General features: G+C 38.6%; 1 protein-coding gene and 1 long non-coding RNA gene across 5 annotated transcripts in view; one reads left to right on the top strand and one right to left on the bottom strand.

The window, feature by feature from the left end:
• LOC105834237 (dipeptidase 1) overlaps positions 1-27057 on the bottom strand; it is a 135987-nt gene extending 108930 nt beyond the window's left edge. For 2 of the 3 annotated variants that reach the window (XR_004963594.1, XM_036288046.1), the window contains exon 1: positions 26742-27056. The gene's annotated coding sequence lies outside the window, so the exon portion shown is untranslated. Of the gene's footprint in view, positions 1-26741 lie in introns of all 3 variants that reach the window. The other variant, XM_028190925.2, reaches the window with a different exon arrangement.
• LOC118645961 overlaps positions 1-27581 on the top strand; it is a 200964-nt gene that overhangs the window by 133284 nt on the left and 40099 nt on the right. The window lies entirely within an intron of this gene.

Raw genomic sequence — 27581 nt, 5'->3', positions numbered from 1 at the left:
TTGATGGTCAAACAATTTATTTTCATATCTAAATAGTTCAGCTAAATTTTCAGATACTTCAACAAATTTATTTTTTTTTTTTTTGTTAGAAATAAAAATCGCGTTTTTTCTCTTGACGATATGAGGAATATCGCGAGTGTATATTGACCTGTCGGAATTATTAGAAATAAAAAAGTGAGAAAAGCTATTGAATTAAAGCATTAATAACTCATTGTGAATTTAAACTCGATTTTTCTCAGATCAACGCGAATAATTACATATCTCATTGACGCGAATTGAAGTCTTCTGACGTATGATATCAATGGACTTTGATCATATATTCAATACATCTCAAGATCTCTTTCGCAGTGATTCGGCAAGGCGAACTTTCGCGACTGATACTCGAAGCAATCTCATTATTACCCACAACACCTATTCGCTCCGAGTAACACGTTTCCTGTGTCGGAAATCAAAAATCCCTTCGCAAATACTTCGGAAGATATCAACGGCGGTTCTACCTCCGCTGTATCGCAGACGGCATAACTTGTTTCGACCAACAAACGCGAACGTGCTCGGAACTGCGAATCCGTTGGTTCTCTCGAGTGAATTAGACGTTGCGGGAAGGTATCGGAGGAAATTTTTTACCAGTGCAAACGCGGATTCCAAAGAATTTAAAACACTGCTCCAATATACAGAGTTCCCTCGATCTCTATTCTTTCTTATTGCGGTAGGTATGAAAGAAATATAATTCAACGGCAGATTCGAGTAGTGTTAATTCTTAGTACAACTATTTATTTTTTAGTATTATCCCTTCCATCCTTTATTAATCACAGAAATAATTTTGAGATTATTTAAAAAAGGAATTGATCCGATATAACTTCGAAATAAAACGTTTCTTGCAAACTAATAAAGTACTTTAAGCGCAGTTAAGTAAAAAAAATTCTTTTCCTGACTTATTTTGTACTTTCCCGATTTCTATTCGGGAATTTAAACATTATGATACATCCAATCTTAAAAGCCACCGCACAAGCTTTTTCGTAACGCGTTACGTTACGTTACTCCGCAAACCTAAGTTTGTACTTAAAATTAAATCTTAAATCAACGCACGAAGAAACTTTTAACATAAGTTTTTAAGTTTTTACGTTAAGGATTTCTTTGTGCGTTGATTTAAGTTTTTAATACAAACTTAGGTTCATATGGAATACTTAACGTAACGTAACGCGTTATGGAAGAGGTTGTGCGGTGGTCCTAAGTATTTAAAAATTGTAACAGATGGATTTTTTAGGAAAAAAAAAAAAACAAATTATTTAGCGTCGAACCTTCTTTGATTCAGGTATCTTATTATTTCACATTTCGCATAATTCACGAGTTAAACGAATGTTGAATGGTGCACTATTCAGCATTGGTTCAGCAATGGTAGAATTAGAGTGGGCCTACACAGCCTCTGCACAACTACAAACACACGCGCGCGCAATCCAGCCACGAGCTCTCTCCCGGAAGCCCCGGTTCGATCACGAATTCAGTGTGCGCGCGCGTAGCGGTCGCGCTCTCGCTCTCCCGCCGGTAGGATTCGGTTCCCTTTTGTTTTACTTCGCCTCTATGACCGTTTCCCATGGCGCATTCTCGGGACGACGGCGGGCGGTGCTTTCCGCGTACGTGTTCTTGTTCACGTATTTCCGCCTTCCGCGAGATCCGTCCGCGGCCGATAGCACGGAGCACCGTATGAGAATCGAGGTTCTCGTTCGGGCACACTCGATGATAGGCGAAACGGCAGCACGGGGGGATGATAGGGCGAAATGGTAGGGCGAGATACGGTACGGAGAGCTCGTTGAGAACTGCGACTTCTCGCGCGCGCGTACTGTTTTATTCATCGTCCGTAGTCACGACGTAGTGTTACCTGACCGGTCCGTGTATTCACGGTCGATTCCACAAACACTCGATTAATCGACCGGAACCCCCCATTTCGCTATTCTGAAACTCCCGGGGCCCGGAAGCAATCGCGTCTCTCGTCAATCGACGCTCGTTCCACCTGTCATTAGCGAATCTTAAATTATCACTTCTCGTTTATTTTAATATACGCACGGAATATTTTTTCCCCCCGTAAATATTGAGGAATGGAGAGATTTCTCTGCTTTTTTTTTTTCTTAAATTACTGATTAATTTGCGGTTTTTCCCGTAACAAAAATATTGAGGCTGAAGTGATTGACTATCAAGAAGTTTCAAAGAGTTAAGCTTTTGGATTACAAGCAAAATTATGTTTTACTTGTCCGGCAACTTTTAGAGAACTTGATAGAATTTCAAATTCAGTTACCAATATTTAACGTAGGAATTTCAAGCGTTGCGAAGAAGAATAACATCTGATAAAATTCTCGCGTTGCAAGAAGGAAAAAAAAGGTCGTCTTCAAATTAGACGAAGTATCCGAAAGTTGTCGCGGAAGAGTGCCTCCGGAACATTTTGTATATTTACAAGAATCTTAAGAATCACCGAGATTGTCGATAGAGGAGCTCGTTAGTAATAAGACGACTCCAGGCGCGCGCAAACTTGGGGGAAAGTTTCAATGGACCGTCAAAATCTTTCCGGGCAGCTTGAAAGCCCGATCGGAATGTATTTTGCCGACATTTTAATATTCCATGACGGTAACGTGACTACGTACTGACGTACCGTACGTCTGCTTACGGATTTTTATGCGCCCTTCGTGCCGCTGTACGTCACTAGGGTCATACGTTGCGCTTTACAACTGAAGTTTAATAAAATATCTCGGACGACGTAGCACATTTAACCGCGGCGCGCTCGAACACTTTCCGTCGATATTGTAAAACTTTTAGGGTTGAGCTTCTTTACGTGGCTTGCATTACGATCGGCGTACGTGCGCGCGATTTTTGCGGGGTCGTGAAGCATTAATCGAACCTACAATAACAGACTGAAATGTGGCTCCGGGAAGAATGGGTTGATAGCTTATAAAGTAAATTATTTATATTTGACGGAAACTTGTAAATGTTTCTTACAAACAAGAGTAGTGTAATGAAATAAATATGAAATAATTAAAAAAAAAACTTATATAATGTTACTATATTTAATCGTGTAAACAATTCTCGTCGAAAACGACTGTGTTTTATAAATTTTCAGGATTTTGATTGCAAAAAAATATGATGATAAAAGCTCTTGAATGAAAGCTGTATAGGATTTATTTGATGTAACAGCTTAAGGAATGATTGCACTCTTCTTTTTAAATAAATAGATAATAGTTTCCTTATCAGTCTTACATTGATATCATTTATTGTAACAAAATTTGTAATATAATTTAGGAAACTCGGTGAACTTTATAAAAATTTTGATTTAATCTTTATAGTAATTGCATATATGTACATACAATGAATATAAAATTTTCCGCAATAAATTTTCTTTTATGAACATATAAAATTTTAGTATAACATTGCATAATTACATTATTATCAGCTACATAAATTAATCAAAAATTAACATCAGTTGTATTTTTTTTCTAAATTGTTGATTTAAGTTTTTTGATTTTTGATTTATTATTTCTGATTTTTTTAAATTGGCACGCACAAAACAATAATGTAACTAATATATAGAATATGCCTTATTCGACCATAGCTGAATCTTCGTGCTGATATTTACTTGTGTGTGATTTTACCACATATATCTTTTAAACATTTACTGAATTGTGCGCCAAATATACTTTTCGATATTTAAAATAATACAGAACGTTTGTCTATATTACTTATCTTCCATTTATTTTATATCTTTATTACTGTTATATTGAATGAAAATATAAACTATTGATGTGGTTTAGATATCTGGCACGCATTTAACAACTTTCTTCTACATATAATAATAAAAATCATACAAGAGAGACATGCAATCGGTCCTTGGGAACAAGCGTGAACCTGTTGCACGGATTGATGCTTCTTATTCTTTTTTGGGGAATAGAAAAATATCTCACTACGAAACTATTATACCCTCGCCGTGAATTTCACCGAGGTGGACGATACGAGGGCAATGTCACGACTTGGCCGAGGCAATTTCGTCGCCGTGGCGAAATTGCCGTTAGATCGGGCAGATAATTTTCTCTCTTCTCTCCGGTGGATCCAAGGATGGGCCCGCCGGAGCGAGAGAGGAGTCTTCATCATTTAAGGACGAACCAGGCGCCCGGTTCTTCGTCGGACGCGATCATCAATCTTCGCGAGGCAAGGGTAACACGTTCATCTCCCAATTACGAGGCCTCTTCCTTCCTAGAAGGAAGATTTGCATCTCGGAGATAGGTGCATCTTTTGGTTGGAATCGACTCCTGACTCTAGAAAGACACTCTACACGTTTATCATGGAGAATATCATTTCTGTTCCAGAATGAATGACATTCATGATGTTTCAGTTCATTTATTTGCATGAATATTTATGTGCAGCGTATACATTTATGATGAAACACTGTAAATTGAACTAAATTTCAATACGAAATGCAAAAAAGCATATATTAAGAAGAAAAATTAGGAAAAATTATTTTTATTGAAAATTTAAATGTGTGAATTACGTAAGCGGTGTGTTGATTGTTAAATTGTTTCCATATGCCATATATAGCGTGCGCGTTCTTAATTTTCTAGAAAAATAAAACCGAGGGAAAAAGCAAGATTTTTTTTTTAAATACGAAAAAATACGACTACAATAATGATAGCTAATTTTATTGGTGAATTTTTTACTTCTCAAAGCTCTTAATGTGACAGAAATTTTAAAACCATTGTTGTAGAGAACGATAAAAGTTATATTTTAAAAGAAAAAAATCCGGAAAAATATGACAGGGAAAGGATGAAAAATAACTTTTTTGCAAAATTTTGCAGAAATTTTCCGAACCAAGAAAACTAGTTATACATCAATAATATAATAATAATGATAATAATCCCTCGATTACGACTGGAGTGCATGCGACGGCACAATCATGCCCAGAAACTTCCTGTTCCGAAGAAATGGAAATGGTCACGGAGGGAAGGAAAGAAGTCCTTGTTTCACAAACTACAAGTGATGTTTGCACAAACAGAATGGTCTCCAGGAAAAACTGTATATTACCGGATACTCTTTTTAACTCGTTTAAACGCGGGGATCAGTTAGAACAACATATTGCTGTATAAAAGAAAGAGGTCAACTATTATTGCAAGTTTTATGCTACTTACGATCTTATACAACGACGTTGGACAAAGAGTGAAAGGTTGGATAGAAGGCACAAGCCCTGCTTCTTCTTCTTTTTAGAGTTCAATGAATAAAATAAAGATCATTGATTTTACATAACATTGGTATTTGGATAATTTGGTAATAGTAAATATATTGAGTGAAATAATATGAATTAAATATTTGGTTAATAGAATCGAATTCTCTTTTTAGCGTGTATTCTCATTGATTGATATAATTTTCTCGTCTCGTTTCGAAACTATTCGTGTGTCCCACTTGTATGCGGCAGTCACTTGACGAAGGATCACCTTACATACGTCTTTGCCAGGGCGTAATCTCGCAACCTAGACGGATCCTGATCGCGACCCTACACGCACAATACGCACGTGCACGCGGGAGATATACCGTCGTCGCTGCCATTACGTCGATAATGACATGCGGCGACGTGTTACGCTCCGATTATAGATCGGCGCTCTACACGAAATCCGTGTCTGCAAATCTGCGACGCGGGACATGGCTGCGATATGTAATCGCTGGAAAATTAATTTTCAGTTGTCAAAGCTATGTTGAAGTGAATTTTCCATAAAATTCAATGTTAAACGCTGTAACGCAAATGAGCTGTTTGTTTTCAAAAGCTGTCTAAAATTTGCATTTTAAAAATCGCATCTGCATTGTATTTAAAAATTAAGAAAGATTTAATGTTTCGGCGCAAATTATCAGAACGGAATTGTTAAACGGAATTAATTGTGTTAAACGGGAAATCATTACATGGAAGTTTATGCGCTTACTTACCATTTATGTAGTAATAACAGAGTAATGCATAGGCATGCTGCGTGTGTCATAAGAATTATATTATTACGCCGTGGAATTAAGCTCGCAATTTTCCGGCAATAATACAAATGACACCCACCACCTCCCACTAAAAATTAAAATTAATATATATCCGCGTATACAATACATCAGAATTTCCCAGCGGTCTATTTCCCGGTTGTAAATCGAATGAATCTTGCAATGATATCTTATTTGAGCGGCGATCCCCATATATTACATACGATATATAGCGTATATCATATACCTCGCTTGCTCGGGATGTAAATATGTAATGCGGCAAATATTATCTGACAAGCCATGTACAACTTTTTCACCGTCAACTTGTCGCGGGAATATATCGATACTGTAATTTACATATCTGAAATTACCCGCGGCGCACTATATCACACTTATCAATGATGCAAATCGAAAAGCCGCGTTCGCGCAAAATCGTATGTAGCACAATTGAAATCTGCGATGATTCACGATCGGACATACGTTTCGCTCCGGGCGCATATTATAGACTTTGTTAATTTAAATGATAAGCGCAGATAGAGACAGGCGCTGCGCTTGCTATGATCGTATCGTTCTCGTCACAAATTGCAAGGCTCTCGTATCTCCCGGTATTTTGTAGGTCGCGTGTGTTATCCGCCTTTCTTCGACGCACGCTAGAACAGCCCGTCAGCTATCCTTTTTTTCCGATAAGAAAAGACTCCGCGCTCCTGACAGAACGATCAGTCAAGATCGAGCGGGGCAAGACGTTCATCCAGCGCCAATTACTAAGCTTCGCCTCTGAGAAGAAGTAACAATTTGCCTCCGTCTTCTTTGCCCCGGCGTTTCTTCAATGTATTTTGAATTTTGATCAATGAATGTTTGCGATTAAATCCGAAGTGAATTTTTGTTTATTATATTTCTCTCTCTCTCTCTCTCTTTTTTCTCTCAATTCGTAGTCACGGTAACGTCCGCCAGTTTTCTCGGGTAAATTTTATCAGACGGAAGAAGAAAAACAACAAGGCTGTAATATAATATCCCGCGATCGCGCAACGCATCAAAACTTGAATGGGAAATTTCAGCCGAGGCTTTTCGCGAGGCTCGATTGTAATACCGAGTCGCGATCGCAGATCCTACGAGTTCTCTACAGCGAACTATGCCGATAAGTTTGATTAATTACGGAACGGCTAGGCACTCGCGCGCGGGCGCAGCAGGATTATCCGTTTTCAGGGGAAACGCGAAAACGCGTCAGATATTTCCAATAATTCGCCGTCTTCGCAACGCACGAACGGGAATCCTTTGTCTTCCGTTCCGTGCGGCGTCTATCGACCGACCCATCTATCGCCCGGTCTCCTAATTTCGTTTCTATTTATTTTTTTTTTCCCTCGCACGACCTATCGCATCATAGGCGGATGTATGGCAAAAGCCTCATCGATCTTAGTTACGAAAGTTTAAACATAAGAAGATCTGAAACGCGCTATCCGTTAATTACACGTTTCTCGAATGGCGTGAAAGACGGTTTTATGGCGGGTAAAACGTTAATTTCTACCGAGTCGAAGTGCATGAACCCACCTATATTGCACTAATGACCCTCTCGTCGGAATCAGCAGATACGGGAGCGGTATTCTCATCGCGATGATATATTACGTTATCTTAATCTACGGACTGTCTCGAGAATCGCGTATCTTTTTGTCCGTCTTCTTTGAATTATTCGACAAGGCTTACAATCCCATTTATTCCCATCACCGAAAAAAAAATTGTATTCTCGAAATAGGAGCACTACGATATTTCGCAAGTTCTCTCGACACATATTCTTAATGAATAAGAATATATTTATCTTTTCTTTATCCTCTTTGAAACTGAGAATAATATTCTTTCTAACGAACAATAACATTTTATATTTCATTTGACGTTAGAATTAAATATCTACCACTAATCTATCCTTCAGAAGAATTTCCTCTGAAGTCAAGAAAATTGTTGTCCATTTTAGAAAAAAACATTACGTAAATCAGAGGGAAAATTTTTTTCTTAAATTGAAAATATAATTTTTTCGGTGTAAGCTTGGAAAAAATTCGTTTGTCCTCTCTTCTTAAGAATCCTGTTACGTTTGATACACTCGTACAGCTTTCGATTATTACATTGCAGACTTAAAAACTCAATTTTTTTTGTTTTTACAAACTCGTTGATAACCTTTCGATTCGTTTTGAACACGATCGTTGAGTACGTTCGCAATAACTCGTCACTTGATCTCGACGTGAGCGCGCTGCGAGAGGAGATGGTTCATTTTTTATTTTTTTGCCCCCCCTCGCATTAAAAGCTCAACTTTGATAGCTTGGGGTCTATATCCGCGCTTTCATGATGTCGCTATATCGCTCGTGTCGACGGAATGAAGTCGCGAAGATACACCGATGGCAGTAGGTCCTTTCGCGAGATCGTTACGAGATCTTTACGAGTTCCTTACAAGTTCGTTGCGAAGAACGAGGAAGGAAAAGAGGAAACAGAGAGAGAGAGAGAGAGAGAGAGAGAGAGAGAGAGAGAGAGAGAGAGAGAGAGAGAGAGAGAGAGCCGTATGTACCTACATCCCTATGCGCGGATGTATATGCGAATCCTGTTTATCGAGTTCGCGTTTCTCACAGCGTTGCTCGCTTCCGCCGTTTTAGGACGAACTAGACACGAGCGTCAAATAACACGAAATGGCATTCTCCGCTAGATACTAACTTCCGAGAGAACATCTGTATCGTCCCATTCTATCGGCATTTTTTCTTCCCTCTTTTTTTATTGCTTTCACCTTTTTTTTTGCAATATGCGCAATTTCCGCAAGCACAATTGCAAAAACTATCTTAATAGATTCGACGGATATTCCTTTTTTAGAGAGGTTCGTTATTCGGTGTCTTTTTCTAAACCTTTTAGTGTTTACGACATCGTGTGTGTATCGTAAAAACTATACGAATAAAATTGTTGCTTTTACATGCTTTTTTTATTTTTAAGCATTTAAATTCCATTCTATGTAAAATAAAAAACAGGTCGCAAATACGAACGCGGCGACAACCAAACAAAAGCGCAAAATAATACCATTGACGTTTTTGATTTGCTGTCGCGCCCACAATTGAGACTTACTACTAGCGTTCTACATCTTATATCGAGTAGCCTTAAGAGAGCCGAGACATCGCTGTAATTGAATATGGTATTAGAAAGAATCTAAAGTTCAAAGTAAGGCAAAGGATATCGAAATGCAAAGAAGTAGTCGGGAGATGTAAGCTGCATAAAAAGTAGCTACGGAAGCTACTTTATACCTAACAAGAAAAGAATCAAAATACTTTAGTTTTTTCCATGATGAATTCCATTTGCATTTGTATATAAAAGGTGTCCCGAGATTTTCGAATCAAGATGCTGTACTAAGTATAAGATTTTCCAAAAATTAAATAAAATAGTTGTTCGTAAACTTTTACTTCAAACAGTAATTTTTCAGAGATGAGTGAGGACTCGTCAGTCACAGATTAATCTATGGCGCGACTGTCGTGACATGCAATTGCCTAAACGTATAATTTGTGATAGATCAGCTTTATGCGTCAAAAATTATTAAAAAATAAAAATGTAAAGTAACTATTTTATTTTCTCGCTACAATATTTTGACACGCGAATTTCGGGGCACCTTGGGTAATCAAGTATCTACTCCCGGGGGAGCGTGCAGATATCATTTACCCAAATAAAATTAAATGTCCGCCCGGATAACGTAAACTCTATTGATCGGCAATAAGCTTTTTCCTTCTACTAAAAGGAGGATTCGCGTAATATCCCTGCTTTTTCTGTGCAAGCGAAACGCAAAACTCTCTCGCAGCTCGCTTGCGCGCTCGCGATTTCAGAAACGGCCACGTGACTCGCAGCCCGATCCGCTCGAGTAAGAAACTCGAGGATATTTCGCGGGAATTCCCGGGAATCCCGCCGATAACTCTCCCCGTATCTGCGCTGACTCGGCCATTTCTCCGCTTCCGCGAGTACGACATCCGCGAGAAGTCCGATAAAATGGAAAGCAAGAGAGTGAGAGAGAGAGAGAGAGCGAGAGAGACGTTTATTTAGCGCGATGCAGTTTCCTGGGCTCCTTGAAAATGGAGAATATAAGACATGTTTGTGTAAAACAATATTTCCAATGATATGTACAATATTTCTAAATCTGTATAAATAATGTAACATGCACGGCTAATGTTGTTCTCCGGTCAGTAGAAAAGACGACTTTTCTAGTTACCACAACGATCAAGAATTGAATTCCTTCCAGTTTGTGTGTCTATTTCAGACGACTTTATCTTCATTGATACTTTATTGATACGAAAGATCACAAGCTTAGTGCACTCGTACTCTGAATCTTTCACACGTATTTTTGTCGTTCCGCGAGTGTCTCGAAGAAATCGACGACGGGGCTTACTGTAATTCCGTTTGAACCTCACCGAAGTTGTTATACGGCAAATGGAACTGGAGGACTGCCTCGTCTCTCGAGGAAAAGGGACGTGCATCGTCGTCCACCTCCGAAGATCAAATTCGACCTCGCGACGATGGCTCGGGCGCGTCGCATGAATAATAAACCTCTCAATCGCGGATTATTATAAAATCCGATCGTCAGTCTCGACACGGTCGTATTTTTAATTGTAGGACGTTAGATCGCCGGACGAGTGGCAGAAATAAGCGCGTCGATCGATCGAAAACCGTGCCGTGTACACATTGCGGTAGATTTTAATTTTTCAAAAAGCAATCAGGGGGAAGCGCGAGTATATTTAACTCGATTTCAACGTTGTTGTACATGAAAACGTTGGTTTTCTCTATTTCGATGATCTTTTAATTTTGGTGATATCGAATATACGTTTGGCTGAAACAATTCCACGCGAATACCTCACTTCTCCCCCCCCTCCCCCTACAATCCCGTCTAGATGATGCTCGGAAATTTTAGACTCGAAAATGATTTTCCGTACAATCAACATTGAATTACAATTGTAATAAAATGTTAATTGTTACGAAAAATTAAAAACTCATTCGGAAGAATGAGATCCAATTTTACAAATAAATGTACCACAATTCGGCGCGATGTGCGCTAACGAATCTCGCGAAGAGATATTTGTATTTTGTGAATTGTCGCGCGAGACCTCGAGTTTGGAGATCCGATTCATTTTGCATGCGCCAGTCAAGAATAAATCAAATAATCCGACTTTTGCGATACATTCGTAAGCAAATTCGAGATTGTTTGAAATCGTTGCCCTGGAAAGTTTCATGCGAATACATTTAACAGAACGATCGAGCCGTGAAGACCTATCGAGCGGAGCGATAAATCGCCAGGGAGAGACACGGAAGATCGGGAGAGAACGTCGGGGAGTAAAGCAAGATGAATGCCAGGAGTGAGAGACAAGAAGGAAGAAAAAGATCAACGACGAAGAAGAGGTCACACTTGAATTCGGCGTGCGGAAGAACGATGGCGCGAATCGATATTCGCCGAGTAGCGACTTCATCGCCGAGTGTCGTATGAAGAATTTGTGGACGATAAACACCCTGACCAATTTATCTTGTATATTTGTATATAAATCTGTTTAATATCATTATTCAAAAACATCAACGTTCTCAAATTTTAGCAATCGGTTACTTAAAAAGATTAATTATTTAGAGCAGAGATTTCCAAAGTGTAGATCGCGAAAAAATTTTTGGCTGCGGTAGGAATCGAAATCAAATTTTTAAATAAACTCCTAAACAATTATTAAACTCCTTGAATATGAAAATGATTTACTTTGATGTGACGTCAAAAATATCGCAAATATGAGCACATTAAAAAAATATTTCTACCTCATATTTTGAGAAATGTGCTTTAGAGACTTCAACAAAAAATTAAAAAGTAAAAGGAATAAAGGGATATAAATAAATAATTAATTTATCCTCTTTCTCCCGCATTTTCATAATCCCTAAGGATAGATATCCCTAAGGTCGCAGATGTTTGTCATTTTAAAAAGTGGGTCGCGATTCGCATAAGTTTGGGAAACTCTGATTTAAAGGAGAATCGTCAATACGAATATAAATCTTCTGAAAAAGCGACACTCTCTCATTTTTCATATTGCATTTTACTAATGCTAAAAAAATGATGTGCTTAGATGTGTTTGCAACAGAAGAGTTTTCCATAGTTTTTGGTGCGCTAAATCCGTAAATAAAAAAAATATATAAACACATATTTCTAAAATAAATATTCATATTTTTAAAAACAGAAACCAATAATATATCTATCTCTTTAAAAGGAAGTTCAACAGAAATTTTATATGATGTTGAAAAATATCCTATTTTTCGATTCGCTGGGAATCCTGTAATCCCTCGGGAATATAAGAATATAAATTTCGGAAACATGCGTTTCCTGTACATACACGCGCGCGATCACTTCTTGTCGTAACAGTTTGACAGCGTTTAATCGTTAATTAGACGTCGTTAAGTTTTATTAGTAATTGGATAAGTTTGCAAAGACGGCGAAGGCTCGGGACACAATGCGTGCGCCGTCGTACGCCTGGCGAACTTCGCGCTCGCGAGACGATGAACTCGACAATGCGACGACGATTCACTGCTCCGAGGATGAACGTATTTACTTTCGAGCGTTTTCCTATTCCGCCTTTCAGTACACCTGGCAACAGTCTATTACGCGATATCGACAGACGTTGAAACTGCACGGCTGTTTCAACGTGCGCGAGACAGACGGGCTCGCGAAAATCTCGCCAGTATTTTCGAAACAATTTCTCGCTCGTGCAGCCTATGTCGTCACAAACCCGTGGACTTTCATATTTTTACTCTGTCACGTTACCAAAGATACTGTCTTTCAATTTCGTGGAATGCAGTTTTTTATTGCGATTAAGATCTTCAAAAAGTTTGAGGTTTTCATTTAATATTAATCGTTAAAATTAATTTACGAAATTTAATATTTAGATTTTTAGATTATAGAGTTTCACAATATATTTAATATCTAAATTTTAATCTCACATGATAGATGTCTGTACTTCTTTTATTTTACCATTTCCTCTAGATTTTCTTGCGTTCCTAATTTCGTAATATTCGACCGAAGGAATTCACGCTTGTCGTGCAAATTTCACTCGGCTTTCCGCAGGTCGCGCGAAGGAGAGCTCGCGACGGACGCGGATTTCCTCGCGATTTCCACGTGCTAACGAGCTCTGAGTTTCTTGCGTGAAATATATCGCCATAGTCGTGCTTAAGCGGGTTGCGGTAAGGTCTGTAGGCCATTTCCTCAAGAACTCGGAGTTTCCACCCGATTTCTCCGTCTTGTCCATGGCATTTTCTTTCTCTCTTTCTCTCTCTCTCTCTCTCTGCGGCTCTCCTTCTTTTCTCAACTGAGCTCTCGGAAAACGAAGCGTGAGAGAGCCGCGTGCTCGCGACGTGATAAGCTCCATTGGAAAATCGCTATTAATCCTCGTATCTCCAGATCGAGCATCACGTTTAAAACGGAAATAAAACAATTCCGCAGTTTATGAAGCTTATTTCATACACGGCTTGCTATTTTATAAATTAGAGATCCTGGCAGAAAAAAATGGCTCGGAAAAATGAATCAGTTGGATTTTAATGCTCATGAATCAAATTTGTTATCTAGCCTTTATTATTAAGACCCTCATTTCCTCGCTCCCCTCGTGTGAGATGCGTTAATAGTGCTTTCCACGAAAAATGTGGAACTCCGTGCAGCATCTGGCGATATTTCAGTGGGTCGAGGTAACTTCAAAGCCTGCGGTTTGCAAACTGCCCCAACTTTAGCCCCAACTTCAGCAGAGACAGGTTCCCTTTGCACACGCTGTTCGATAATCGCGTAATTAGATAACACTGTCTATAATCGGTATCTATTTAGCGCTTGCCACTTTAAAGCATGTTTAATGTATCGCCGAAGTAGATTAAATCGTTTACGTGAAAAAAAATTGTATCGCAAACTGTGTTTGGCTATATTTTACCTACCACTTTTAACGCCGGGATAAGTAGGGAAAGATCGCCAGTACCGACATGTACTTTGTTTGTGGATTATATTTCTTAAACAAGAATTAAAAATAAAACTTTAAAAACATAAACACGAAGTAGAAAGTGTCTTTTATTAAAATATTTTATTCATTTACTATATGACTTTTAATTTGCAAATGTTCATGGTACTTTATCGCAAGACACTTATACTTTGCCCAACGTTCCAAAATGAATTTACTTAAAAGTAACAGCATGCAGTTTCAATTTTATTCAGCGAAAAGCAACACGTGTCTTTACTTAAGTAAAGTATCCTTCTCGCTAAGTATAACGACAAGTTTGAAAATAATTATAGGCTTGAGTGACTTTTAAGATCAAAGCGATCTCGATTTAACGTCGTTGAATGTGTAACGTAGATAGAGATCATGAAACAGCGTTTTACGTACGCGTGTCGAGTTAGGTAAAGTTTCGGAATTGAATTTTATAAAGCGGGAAGTCGATAGTACATTGAGCGCGAAGGAAATTCGAATCATATTTTATGCTCCAAGTATAAGACACGTTAACTATAAACGCCACGAATCCGTCTTTTTACACATTTGTTGCGAAAAATTGCCTTTTCCCGCATGATTAATGAAAGCAATGAAACAAATGTTCCGAGAAGTCGTGTTCGTGTGAAGAATTCGATAAATAACAGAATGGTCTATAAAGAATTTCTTAATTGTTTTGCGAAATTTATATTTTTTGATAAAAATTTAATGAAAAATTATTATTGACTATAATCTTTCAATTTTTACTATCCCTTGTTTAGTTTAATCTCTGATATGATGTCCGGAACGCCTTCAAACTCTACTCTTGGCTTGTGATGAAAAGCCGTCTTCGAGCGTTTTCATCATCCAGGAAAATCGATTTCAGTGAAACGATGTGAACGGTATTATCGATGGAATTAAGTACATTATAGACGGCGTATCTTTTCTTTTCTTTCTGCATTATACACGGCGTCTTAGATTGCATATTTTCTCCGAGCCAAAAACGGTAACGACTAAACTAGGAGGAAAGTTTTCAATATCGTTGGCATCAACAATTTCTAAAATAAACAGTTAAGAATTAAGGGGGATGACATGTTATTTTCCTCGAGAGCGTATACTTATAACAAAAAAAAAAAACTATTCTTCAGTTAATTTTTAGCAAACTTTTTCTGAAAGTAATTTTAATTTATGGCTTAGTCACCAAAGTCATATAAAGTAGAAAATTAAAAACTTGTGAATAGGAGAGAGAGATAGAGAAGCATCCCTTCGATTAAAATTTTTGCTTGCTCTTATACTATTCGGTTCAAAAACTTACATCGCCAAAGATCCAGACAAGTTTCATGAGCTTCTAATCAAATCACGCTGCAAGTTATATATCCTCCAATATAGTCTTTCCATGCTTTAAGAAATCTAGGAATGTTGATTTAATCTTTCTCTCTCTCTCTCTCTCTCTCTTCGAAAAAAGAATTAAAACATTAATAAATAGAGAACATTGTAGGAAATGATAACAGTTATATTATTGAATAAATATAATAAATTATGTTAACATAAAACTACTTATACATACATTATTCATAAAAATATTTTCTAGTTTCTCTTTTTAACGTAATTTTGTAATATCAAGTATCTACAATAGATATGTATTTGAAAGATCCAAGTTTTAAAAGTTTCTTTTAAGAAAGGGAGCTTTATTTGTAAATTACATAAGTTTGCAATGAGCATCGCGCTAGCGATTCAACTGCGTGTTACTTGCGGGGTAGTTGGTATCCAATATCCGAGCATTATGGAATTAGTGTACAAAATTTTGGTTAAAGCGGTTTACCCTTCGCGGACGTCGCTTTTAGGGCCGATCTGTTTGGGGTCACGATCGTATCGCCGCAATTCCAAAGCCGCGGGATTTACCGTGGCCGCGGGTCGCATATCCGAGCGAAAATTTCTATCTCTTTCGGACACGGCGACTGGCGCTTGTCTTCAAAAGGCACGGATACCTGAGGCTGCGTGGATTGAAGCTCTCGCGGGATATATTCTCGCTTTTGCGCGTGCACGCGGTAGGCGCGAGCCGAGGCGGAAACTTGTTTATAACACGCCGAGGGAATCGAACGATTCGCCAAAGGTAAATTGAGGCTCTCGCTTAAGTGTTCCCGCCGTCGTAGCCGGGAAAGTTTTATCGCCGTCGGAGTCGTGCTAAAAGCAAGAGGCACACGGCGTGTACCTTTCATTTCGCGCGAGTCTCGACCCGGGGACATTCCCACCCGTCAACACGAGTTACGAGTTGCTCCGGTTGATTTAAATATTGCTCCTTGTATCTCGGGAAAGTAGGTCACTGATCATCATGTCGTAATCCCGTACTGAGCGTACGTATTTGAGACAATAACTTATGCACACACGTGAAGCTTTGCACTCTGATCGTCTCCAAAGTGGTTGGGATTATCCGGGAGGCGCCGAGAGGGCGACGGAAAAGTAGCAGGTATCGCTGGAGCGAATTCGCAATTTTATTAAGTAAACCGAAGCGCAATTTATTTTATACATCCTAGTTCTTTGACAGTTGATCAGCAAGCCGCTACGAAAATTGAATTGAATTCTGAAATAAATGTGCAAATGTTTGTCGCTGCCTTCCGATTCTCTCGTCGCGAAATTATGAATTACAAGCGAGGATTATAGCTCAGAATATCTCTACCTTTGCCGCGACTCGTGGGTAGACAAAGCGCAATGATGTTGCTTTGTAAAAGTAAGTGAACCGCTCACAATCTCAATATCCCCCTTCATGATAACCATTTGAAGAGACTTGAGCGCGCGCTTGAGATATTCACGGTGTTTCACGAACTCTACTCAATTAGATTCTCGCGCTGGGAGATTATTACTCGTTATATTGTGGATTAAAGAGAAATTGGATTTTGAAAACTATTGACTTCTTTTCGTGTTTTTTTCGATAAACATTTATTTTGTAAAAGACATAACGAAATTTAGTTTGCATTTACATTCTATGCTTTTTATAAAAATAGAATTACACTTTGACGTTTGTGCAATTAGACGAGTGAACTTTTTGAATAAATACAAATGACGCTTAAATTGCCAGAATTTTAATAACGTCAGAAATAAAAAGAAGCTTTAATTTATTTTTATCGGGTCTAATTATTCAGAAAACCCCAATAATGGAAGTGACTTTAATAAATATCGCTCGATGAAAGCGTGATGAAACGAACCAATTTGCACGAAGGTCCGCGACAATCACGAGTAACGTAGAGGAAGGTCGCCGATATCGACGTATCACTTTGTTTTTGGATCATATTTATTAAACGAAACTAAAAATAAAACTTTGAAACGTAAATACAGACTAGAAAATGTCTTCTGTCAGATGATACAGCAGTTTTTTATAATATTTCGAGTTTTGCAATAGTTTTTCTTAATTAAAGCAAAAATAAGTGTTTAATAAATCAAAGGACGTCTCGACATAATAGGTCGCTTTTCACATTTTTCTTTTTTCAAATATTTTATACTGTTTTGTAGACGCAACATGTAGTGCGACAATATATAAAAATCAGATTATTAATTTAATAGATAGATTTCCTAATAATGTCTTTGATTCTGTTCTGTGTAATTTTCACTAGTTTCTTAATCTTTCTTATCAATAGATGAGGCAGTTTACGCTACATTTTGATTTTGTGTTTAAAATTGTATTATGAGAAAAATAAGAAGAAAAATATAAATAAAATATTTTTAAGACGCTACGAATGTAAAATGATTTAATATTATTAATAATATACTTATTATTGTTTAACCTATATTACAATTTAGAAAACAAAACTATGTAAACATGTTTTATTTTTACTTGTGAAAAATTTATTTTTAATACATTTTATATTAAAAAAGCCATGAATATATAAACTATGAGTGATTACTTCTTTATTTTTCTAATTACGTTTTTATCAATATTAATAAAGCGCACTTTAGTTTTCAAGAAATGAGAGAGTGTCACATCAAAAGACTTAGGTTGGTGTTGACAATTTTTCTGTATTTTCTATTAAATACAGACGTCAAGGGACGGGATAATAGACATGTTTAGCCATTGTGTGCGGCAATTACAAGATAACGATTTATTCGGTAACAAGCTCGGACGGTTCTAGAAATGCGCTGCATTGTATTCGTAACACAGTTTGATCGGAAGCGAGTTTAGTTGAGGGGCGATTCACTTTGACAGAGGCGCGATTCGAATCGATTGTTGAATTGTGCAATACAACCGTTATGCTCCACATTTATTTTCAACTTTTACGTAGTCTTTTTCAATCGCAGGTTTTCCGTTCAAGTTATCATCAAAGCTCGAGTCGGAAGTGCGCAACGCACAATTCAATACGTTTTCACAATAATTTAATTAAAAAAAAAAAGATAGAGCACCTTTTAGTCAATTGTTTTTTTTTCTCTCTCTCTCTTTTGCCGAGATATCCCGGATATACGGCCACTTTCTTCACTCGTTATCAAAATGAGTAACGGGAAGGGAAGCGAAATGTAATTCATCCACGTTCAATCAAAGAGCCCGTGGATTTCAGGGTTAAAATTGAAAGTACGTTTGCCATGATGTACCGTATACAATTTACATAGAAAACGATTGATCTACCGTGCGCGAAGGTGCAAAAGCGGATTCTATCCTCTTACGAGTAACTATCGCCGACTTCTCGATTACTCCTGGCGAATACATACTAAGTGGGTCGTCGCTCTCGCTTGCGCCGTTTACACAGCGTAAATCGAACGACATACAAACAATGTGCATCATTTGCCAAGTTTTCACGACGGTTCCGCCGTGTGTCTCGCGCGCGCGCGCGCGCTCGTCCTGTGCGGCCTTAATTATCGAAAATCTATAAAAAGCGCGATTGCATTTAGAGATTTCCGCGAGAGACACGAGGAATTGCTCGGGGATCGCGAAGATTTCCTTGATGATTCGCGAGAAGGAGTGCTGGGGAGGGCCGGCCGCCCCCGCAATGAATCGCACCGACTCCGAGTCTCGCGACTTAATTAAATTAATAATTACATCGCCGATATCTACGCGGCCGGTGAAATTTACAGCCGAATAAAATGCCGCTCGTCGACTCCGTTTAATCTCGCATGCGACGCAGCGCCCGCGCCATTGATATTCAAACTCCGTTTCGAAAATCTCGAGATTTAATGTAACCCCGGTGACTTTAAGCGAGTCACGCGCTATCATTTCAAATTCTTCATATTCTAATCGAACGCATTTCGACTGTGCGCAGTAATTTTATAACGGACAGATATTAAATTATCATTCGTTCACGTATCGATGTTATTCGAAGGTGATCGTCTTTTAATAACAAGTTCTCTTTCATGTAGCATAAAAAGAATTGCGGAAACATTGCAGAAATATTTTAACTGTGATATTGCAGCATTGCAAAAACGTACAATGTTATTGAAACGTTGTTATAATATTACATGCAACAATACGATGCTTATTTTTAGAAATATTGCAGTACAATAATGCATCAATGTTACAAAAAAATATATTTAATGATACTTTATAATTTCGTGATAATTCAAATGTTTTTAATTCCAACAAGCAGTACAAATACCGAAAAATTAAGAAAATAATTACAATGTAAATAAATTTGCAGTGTACTTTATAATAACATATAATACATATTACATAAAAAATTTAAGTGTGTGGAAAAAGAAAGAGTCTTGGTTCTTTTTGAAGAGATAGTGTTTCTCTTATTACGATATGCCAATACATTTTTTTTTTAATATACTCGCGTTTCGTATTTGATGATTATTTGCGAGTTTTCGTTTCGTGTCGAAGGTCGCGTTCGGTGTTATTGCAAGACGAGAATCAAACGGTCACATTTAGCACTAGATGTAAAACGATAGTACGAGCTAAAGGGAAAGGGATGCCTGGTGCTTGAAACGGGAGAGGCGTATTAAATGGGAATTCAAGTCCCGGTTTGCAAGAGAGCCAGTCGCAGCGAAAGTCCACTTTTTCAAACCTTACAAGAGAGCCAAGAAGCTGTCCGAGACATTTTGAAATTTTATCGAGCATTTCACCGTGTGTTCCATTGAGAAGCGAATACTGAAAATGCTGGGATGACGTTTGTAACGTTCTTCGATTGCTGGAGAAACCATGCATGTCCAGGTTACTTTTTTCTGTTTTAGTTTCTTCTTCACTTTGCCTTCTTTCACGACAGAGATTTCTGTTCTCTTGCAAGTGATTGATGTGTAATTATTCAACAAATACTGATTGACAAATAATTCATGTTTTCTCAGTTCTTTTATTCCAAATCTGTATCTAATACTATTTTCATCTCTGTGTGTTAAATAATTGATTATTCAAAGCACAATTAATTAGATGCTTTTATCTCGCAACTGCTTGAACAGTAAACAAAAAAAAGCGATTACTTTCTAAATACCGCTAGTTGAATATCATTTTCGTCGCTGCTCATTGATTACCAAGTGACGCACCGCGTGAAAAAAGTGGGCTTGTTTTGTTCTTACGCTCAGGCTTTCAATTTCCCATCATGAAAATGTAGAAAAAAGCAAAACGGCGAATCAACTGGTTGCGATGTGAGGAAAGGAGATAGAATATATGTGTGACGCGGGAAAATGTGAAGCCGCAACGGGGTATGCGTAGAAAGCGTTGAAACCCCTAGCCAGGGTAGCATTTGCATTTCTTCCTACGACGTCCTTTGAATAACAAATAAGCTACCCCGGCCGCGAACGAATGCGTGCGATATCTTGCGGAAGGATGAGGATGATGATAATAATAATAATAATAAAAGAGCCAGAGAGACAGTTCGGTGCTGCTGCCGCTGCGTCTATCTCGCGACTCTCCGAGCGTAAGCTTTGTAAGTGTTGTCATAGTTAGAAATATGCACCTAGTTAGATTGTTTCAAATCTTATTTGATTACATAATATTTAGATTAAATGGAAACTTCGCGGCAGGCATTAACTTTAACGACTTTTGTCAGGAACAAAGATGTTCGATCGTTTCGAGAAAGTTAATGAAACGAATTTTATGTGGTTGTTTAATATTTAAAGATTTTTAATTTTTATTTTATTATGTCAATTTTTGAAGACGGCTAATATATATTATTATTTTCTATATACATATATAAAATCTAAGAGATCTGTATTTTACATTAAAATATGTTTATGTGTGTAATGAAGATATGATATAGGGTATATATGTTACAACAAAACTTAATTTAGAATGTTATAAAAAATTTCTAAAAAAAAACAAGATATTATAGTTAAATATTTCTGATCTGTTGAAAATATTTGAAAATTAAGTAGAAATACGACATTGGTAATGGTATAAATGGTGAAGAATTAATTTTTCGTAGACTGGTTTCATGCATTATTTTATTTTTTGCTGTTTTGTCTTTTTCATCCACAAATTGTTGGCCGCGATAACAAGAAGGTTGTGGATTTGAAGAATTTCTGGTACTGAGTTCCAACGAGAGTATAGTCACGAAGATTTATTATCACTGAAAGAAAGAAAGAAAGAAAGAGAGCAGGTGAAATTCTCACGATATTCTTCAAGAGAAATTAAATAAAGAACAAGGCCTTTAAAAAAGAAGGAAGATGCGTAATGTTTCCTACTTTCTCTGCTTTCACTTCTTCTTTCGTAGGTTATTTTATCACGTTTGCAAATTCTAAAAAAATTATTTTTATTGTTTGTTCTGCTATATAAATCAAAACATTCATATGTAACGTGAGAGAAAGAAGTTAGGTAAATTTAAAGAAGTTAGTTAAAATTTGAAAATTAAAAATACAACGAGCAATTTTGAAAATATTTTATTACACACACATTCTTTCATTAGTAATTATTTATTTATAATAACTCGTAAGAGAAAGGAAAATTACTGTTGAATGTTTATGAAATGAATTCGGTACATGAATAGTTTCTTTGATCTGTTTTAAATTGACTTTCTTAGAAATATTATTTTCCCTATAGTAAGTAAATAATTATTTATTAACGTGATGAAAAGAAATAATAGTGATCATATAAGGTTTGAAATTTCTTTGTCGATTTTTTAAATATTGTGAGTAACAAAGTAAATATTGAATATCAATAATTATTTCGCTGCTTTTGTAAAACAATATTCAAAGATGCTACATGTATTTAATATCTGAAGCATTCCCAGAACTAGGGTCATCTCTCAATTCTGAAAATTATGCTCGACCGCTTATCTATCCGCGATAGAGAAAATCGGGTGTAACTTCCTAACCGAGCTAACCGAGTTGCATAGCGATCTTTAACGAGGTGTCCACTCCGCAAAGTTTCACCGACGCGTTCGCGGTAAATTTGTCAATCCGACGATGTACTGGGAAAATTGCGCGTCGCGTTTATGCAATATTCATACATGGTGCACAAGCGGGACACCGTTGATCCGATAGAGAGATGAATTAAAATGTCGTGCTATAGATGAGAGAGAAAAAAAGAGAGAAATAAAAAATAGGGGGAGAGAGAGAGAGAGAGAGAGAGAGAGAGAGAGAGAGAGAGAGAGAGAGAGAGAGAGAGAGAGAGAGAGAGAGAGAGAGAAAGGCTTAAAAGCAATTTTTTTTACTAGAGTTTACAATAATATAACTCAGAAAGAGCTAATTCGGAAAACAATAGGAAATACTTTTGTACATCTCGTATTAATTAAATACTTATTTTTAATTTTATCTCTTCTAAGTGAAAAGTTTGCGGAGGAAAATATATTATTCTATGGATATGTGATAATTTTTTCTATTAGAGGAGAATTAAGATTTTCATAATGCATAACAATACAAAATTACGTTCACAATATGCGTTTCTCTTTACCTAGATGCTTAATATGAAAATAAGATTTATATGGAAAGAGAAAAGGAAAAATTGGGTAAATAACGGCAGAAAGTTTAGAACGAAGACAGAATCGCCAACTTGTTAGTGGGTAGGGGAATTCAACGATCGGAGGAGGATGAAGACGTGTAGTGGCATAGAAAAGAAACTTCCGCCGGGAATCCTAAGAACGCTAGCAATTAAATTCTCGAGCGTGCTCAAAACGAGCTTCGGCGATATCTGGCGGGCTCTCGCGCCACGCGCGGAATTCGCTCTTTATTCTCTAATTTGTCTTGAGGTAAAATATATCTCTCACCCATCCTTTGCGAGCCGCCGACGAGGTCGTCAATCTGCCTGAGGTGGGAAAGAGTACGGAATCACGGAGCACTCTGCACAAATATGACACCGTGTCGTTTTTTTCATGTTAGCGTCAGATACTTTCAAATATTTTCAAACGAAATATTTAAGTATCCGCGACATGTCACTTTGCCTTTTGCAATAGAATTTGTATTAGAATTAGTATTATTAATATTAACAACTAAATTATCGAGAGTTATAGTTAAATATATACATTTGTATAATTGAAATATATTTTTTACAATTTTATTTTTATGAGACATAGAATCTACATTAGCAGAATAAGTTAAAACTATATTAATAAACGTAATGTGTAATAAATTTACCGTACGGGGAAACGTTTTTTTTCTCAATATTTATAATTTAAATATCTTGAAAAAGAATATTTGATCGGGTTCTACATTTCCCTTGTGTCACATAATTTTTTACGAGTGTTTGGTTCTCTATGTGAATCGGGATTCTTCTTTTAACGAATGTAATGTAATTGCGCATATATAGTAAGAAGCTCTGTTGCATTGATAAAATAAAGCACACCGTGCAAAAATTTTAACTCTTTATTCAGTCTTTTGATAATTTCAGATAAATTTACTTTTCCTTTAACGGCAACATTTCTAAAGATTTATTTGTATGCAGTCAATAATTTGAAATATAATATGGAGCATGTGCGATCTTTTATTCATACCGAATATAAATGGATTGTGAATTAAATTGCAACAGAGAGTTGGAAAACTTAACGCCGCGATTCGCGATCGTAATCAACGACTGCAACTGCAGTCGTGTCGGGATTCAATTGAGAGAAGCCTTTCCGCGACCTAAATTTACCTTGACGAAGTAAATCCAGATTGATTGGAGAGTAGACAATACTTTTTCCCAGTTACGATTACGCAAGCGTTCATGACGCGGCGTCACGTCGAGTCGTACAAATGCAATTGAACACAGATATCGACGATTGGAAACATATTGAAAATTATCGCTCGAGAGCATATCTCTGGATGGATAAAAATTTCATTGATTGACATCGCCGGACGTATCACAGCGGTAAATCCACGCAGGGATTTACTGCAGAAAATTATACCCTGGAACTCTATACGGAGAATGTGGAGGGACTGTCGCTGCATTTTTTTAAAAAAATTATTTTCAATAAAAGTTCTACGAGGCTTTGAATGTCAGTTATATCGAACACTAGCGGATTTATCGCTTGCACGTTCAGAGCCTCGGAATTACAAAAATTTCTTTCAAAGCTCTTTTTTCTCAAAAAGAAAGGCTTTTATTATAAATTTTCCGCAAACTCGGGTCGTTAACGTTACATTTTTGTTATGCGATACTTCGTGCACAGGTTTTACACTATAGATCTCGTATTTTGCAAGACAGACATTCCTCGACATCACGCGCGGAGCCTCAAGAAGCGATATTATAACGTACGTATTTGTCGACACGAGAGAAAACGAGCAACTATTAATTTTGCTGCAATATTTATGTTCATAAACTATCAACAACATATTCATGTGCAGCGTAACCGCATTGGAATGAAAACGGAATCGCAAAACGTAACGAACGTATATTTCGATGCGTCGTTCATAATGTATGTATTAATATAAATGAATGTCAGAGAGCATGGCGTATTTTTAATTACACTAACGCAACGCCATTTGATCGGAGTTAATCAATTAATCAATTAGGCGAACGTCCGGCGAGCGTTTATTTTATCGCGCACGAAAGGCGCAAAGTATCCATAACGGATTGCGTTTCTCTATTTTCAATTACACATTTGAGGGCCGACATTCGCCCGCCAGTTTTGTTCTTTTGAATATATATACGAATTAATAAACATGACATTTTCATACATTACGGAAGTAAGTAGCGAATTTGTCAATAACAAATTAAACTAAAGTTGATATTCTCTCGTAAACACATCAAAATTACCCCCCTCTCTCTCTCTTTCTCTTTTTCTCTTGTAACTCAAAACTCAATTGCGAGCGGATGTTGTCCCTCAAATAGTTTATTTTCGTTTATTTGTTCAGCAAATCAATCGGATCGCGTACGATCGCGAGAGCAAAGGAAGAGCCGAGTGTTTCGAGTTTATGGGATTCACCTCGAAAAATCAGATCTGGCTGAACATCGCGTGCAATATTCGAGTTGTAAGTAAATGTTGACGTTTGTACGAGAGTTCATTTCGGACCCCATCGTAGCGAGCGAGCGAGAGATCGTCGCGGCATTCCGACCGAAAGGATTGCGTTTCCGCCGTTTGCGCGCGCGAGAACGGAGGGGGGGGGGGGGTGGAAGGAGCGAGGGAAAAGCGCGAGATCCGATCATTGTGATGCGATTGGCGTGACTCTATCTCGCGAATTTAATTTCGCGGGGGAAATAATGCACCGCCCACCCGCGCGCGCGCGCCGCGAGATTAATATCGAAATATCATGTGGATTACTTTCGAGATGCCGGGGGGGATCTGAATTCAGACCGCGCGTCGCGGTAAACTTTCATCCGAACTCCGCCGCCGTGCGGGAGAAGGAAAACGAGGGAGATAAGAGTAGGTCACCGTCGCCGCATTCGACAAATACCGCGCTAAGACACGGGGCTGAGATCCACCGACCGCGGACGAGACCGTCGACCGCGTTAACCATGCATTAGCTATGCGCCACGATGTAAATTTGGTTTTACCATGAACCGCCGGGGTATTACCGCCGGCGACGTCTCGGAGACATAGCGCGGGAGAATTATGGGAGAATATATATATATATACATATACGTTTATATATACATATACGTATACGACGTTCGGACTGCGTTCCGTTGGACGTAACGATCATCTAACGCGAAACGACCCTATGATTAATTATATATCAGCTACGTTTCAACTATACCTACATTACGATGTAAATCTGGTTTCGCTGGTACGCGCCGAGCGTATTACGCGGGGCTTTAGACACTTCTCTGTCTCTGAACTGCAATGAACTTCACACTTAGTTTACATTTTAATTGTTTACATTATCATATAAATTTAGTTTTATTAAGCGGTGTCTCGGGGAGACGTCACGGGAAATGGTGGTGTTTACGTTTCTAAATGATTTTAACTGTTTACATATCGCGTGAGCTTATTGTACTAATACGGTATAATGTGAACGCTGAATATTACGCTATTAGTTTAATGCTCAGGCGGGCAGTATATCGCACAAGAGAGAATGGATATCACATTACGTTATAATAGATATAAGAATAATAGTCGCGGAGCTGTTTATAATATTTATATTAGCAATAAATCTGATGAAATATGAGAATATTACATGGGTTATCGGAAATTTTCTGCCCGATATACTATAATGCGGTATTCTTTGCATCGCATTCTAAAGAAATGCAGTTCGCGAAATCTTAGAATCTCGCATGGAAACTTGTCGATTTTTCTGTAATCGCGAGGGGATCTATCGGGTATTCAGCGCGATCGAGTACCGCGTGTACCAGATATCGCGGGTTATCGCGGCCGGAGTGTGTTTCTCTCCGAAAAGTTGACAGATAGGTAGATTTTCGGGCAAGCTAGGCAAAGCGGAGAGCGAACTTTCAGGAAGGACAAGACGCGAAAGAGAAAAAGAGAACTGTCGCCGTCGTCGTCGTCGTCGTCGTCGTCGGGGGTGCATTACATTTCTGTCGCGGCGGACGATCCGGATCGCGCGTTCGACGTCGTTCGCTGACTCCGTCAACTCCACTGAGATCCCCACGGCACCGGGGGGTGCTGGACCGGGCTTTCACCAAGAAAACGACGCGGCGTTTTATCAGAGTGTGTATCACCCACTGAGTGCCGGAGGTCGCCGCTCCGCGGTTACGATCTCGGAGCGGCGCGGACAAAAAAGAGCAGCGAGAACGCGATGGGGGAAAAAGGTAAACGGAGCCGTCGCGCACTCGGCGACCGCCGCGGCAAGACTGGGGTCTGCTGCCCGGCCGGGGCAGCTGCCATGGCAACCCGACCACCCCCGAAAGCTTCATCTCCTCCGCTCCGTGTCTCGCGCACCCTCGCTCGCGCTCTCCTCCACCGCGCCGCAGCGGCAGCGGCAACGGCGGCGGCGGCGACGGCGGCAGCAGCAGCAGCAGCGGCAACACACGGAGAGACGTGGACGCGGCACGGCGCGTGCGGCGCATCTCTTTCCATCTCTTCTCTCGCCTCCTCAGCTCCCCGCCGTTCCTCTGTCAGCGATGGTCCTCTCAAACCGATACCCACTCGATCCTCGGAGTAAACGGAGTGCAGATGCACGCCCGAAAGGAGGTGTCGGATGGATCTCGTTTTGGGATACGTTCAGAAGAGACACCGTGTCCTCCCCAGGAGTGATGCGCCAGCGGAGCCCACCACGCTCTCCTCCCGATATCGAGCAGTTATTATAGCCGCCACGGGGCTTTAAGATATTGCCGACCAACTTTGTTGGTCCCCTCCCGCGCGCCCGCTGTCCTTCATCTTCCGCTGTCACGACGGTCGCCTTTGATACCCA

This window comes from Monomorium pharaonis, chromosome 6, assembly GCF_013373865.1.
Source record: "Monomorium pharaonis isolate MP-MQ-018 chromosome 6, ASM1337386v2, whole genome shotgun sequence".
NCBI classification, from domain to species: Eukaryota; Metazoa; Arthropoda; class Insecta; order Hymenoptera; family Formicidae; genus Monomorium; species Monomorium pharaonis.
Note: the sequence above shows the minus strand (reverse complement) of the source record. Positions and strands in the feature narration are given on the sequence as shown.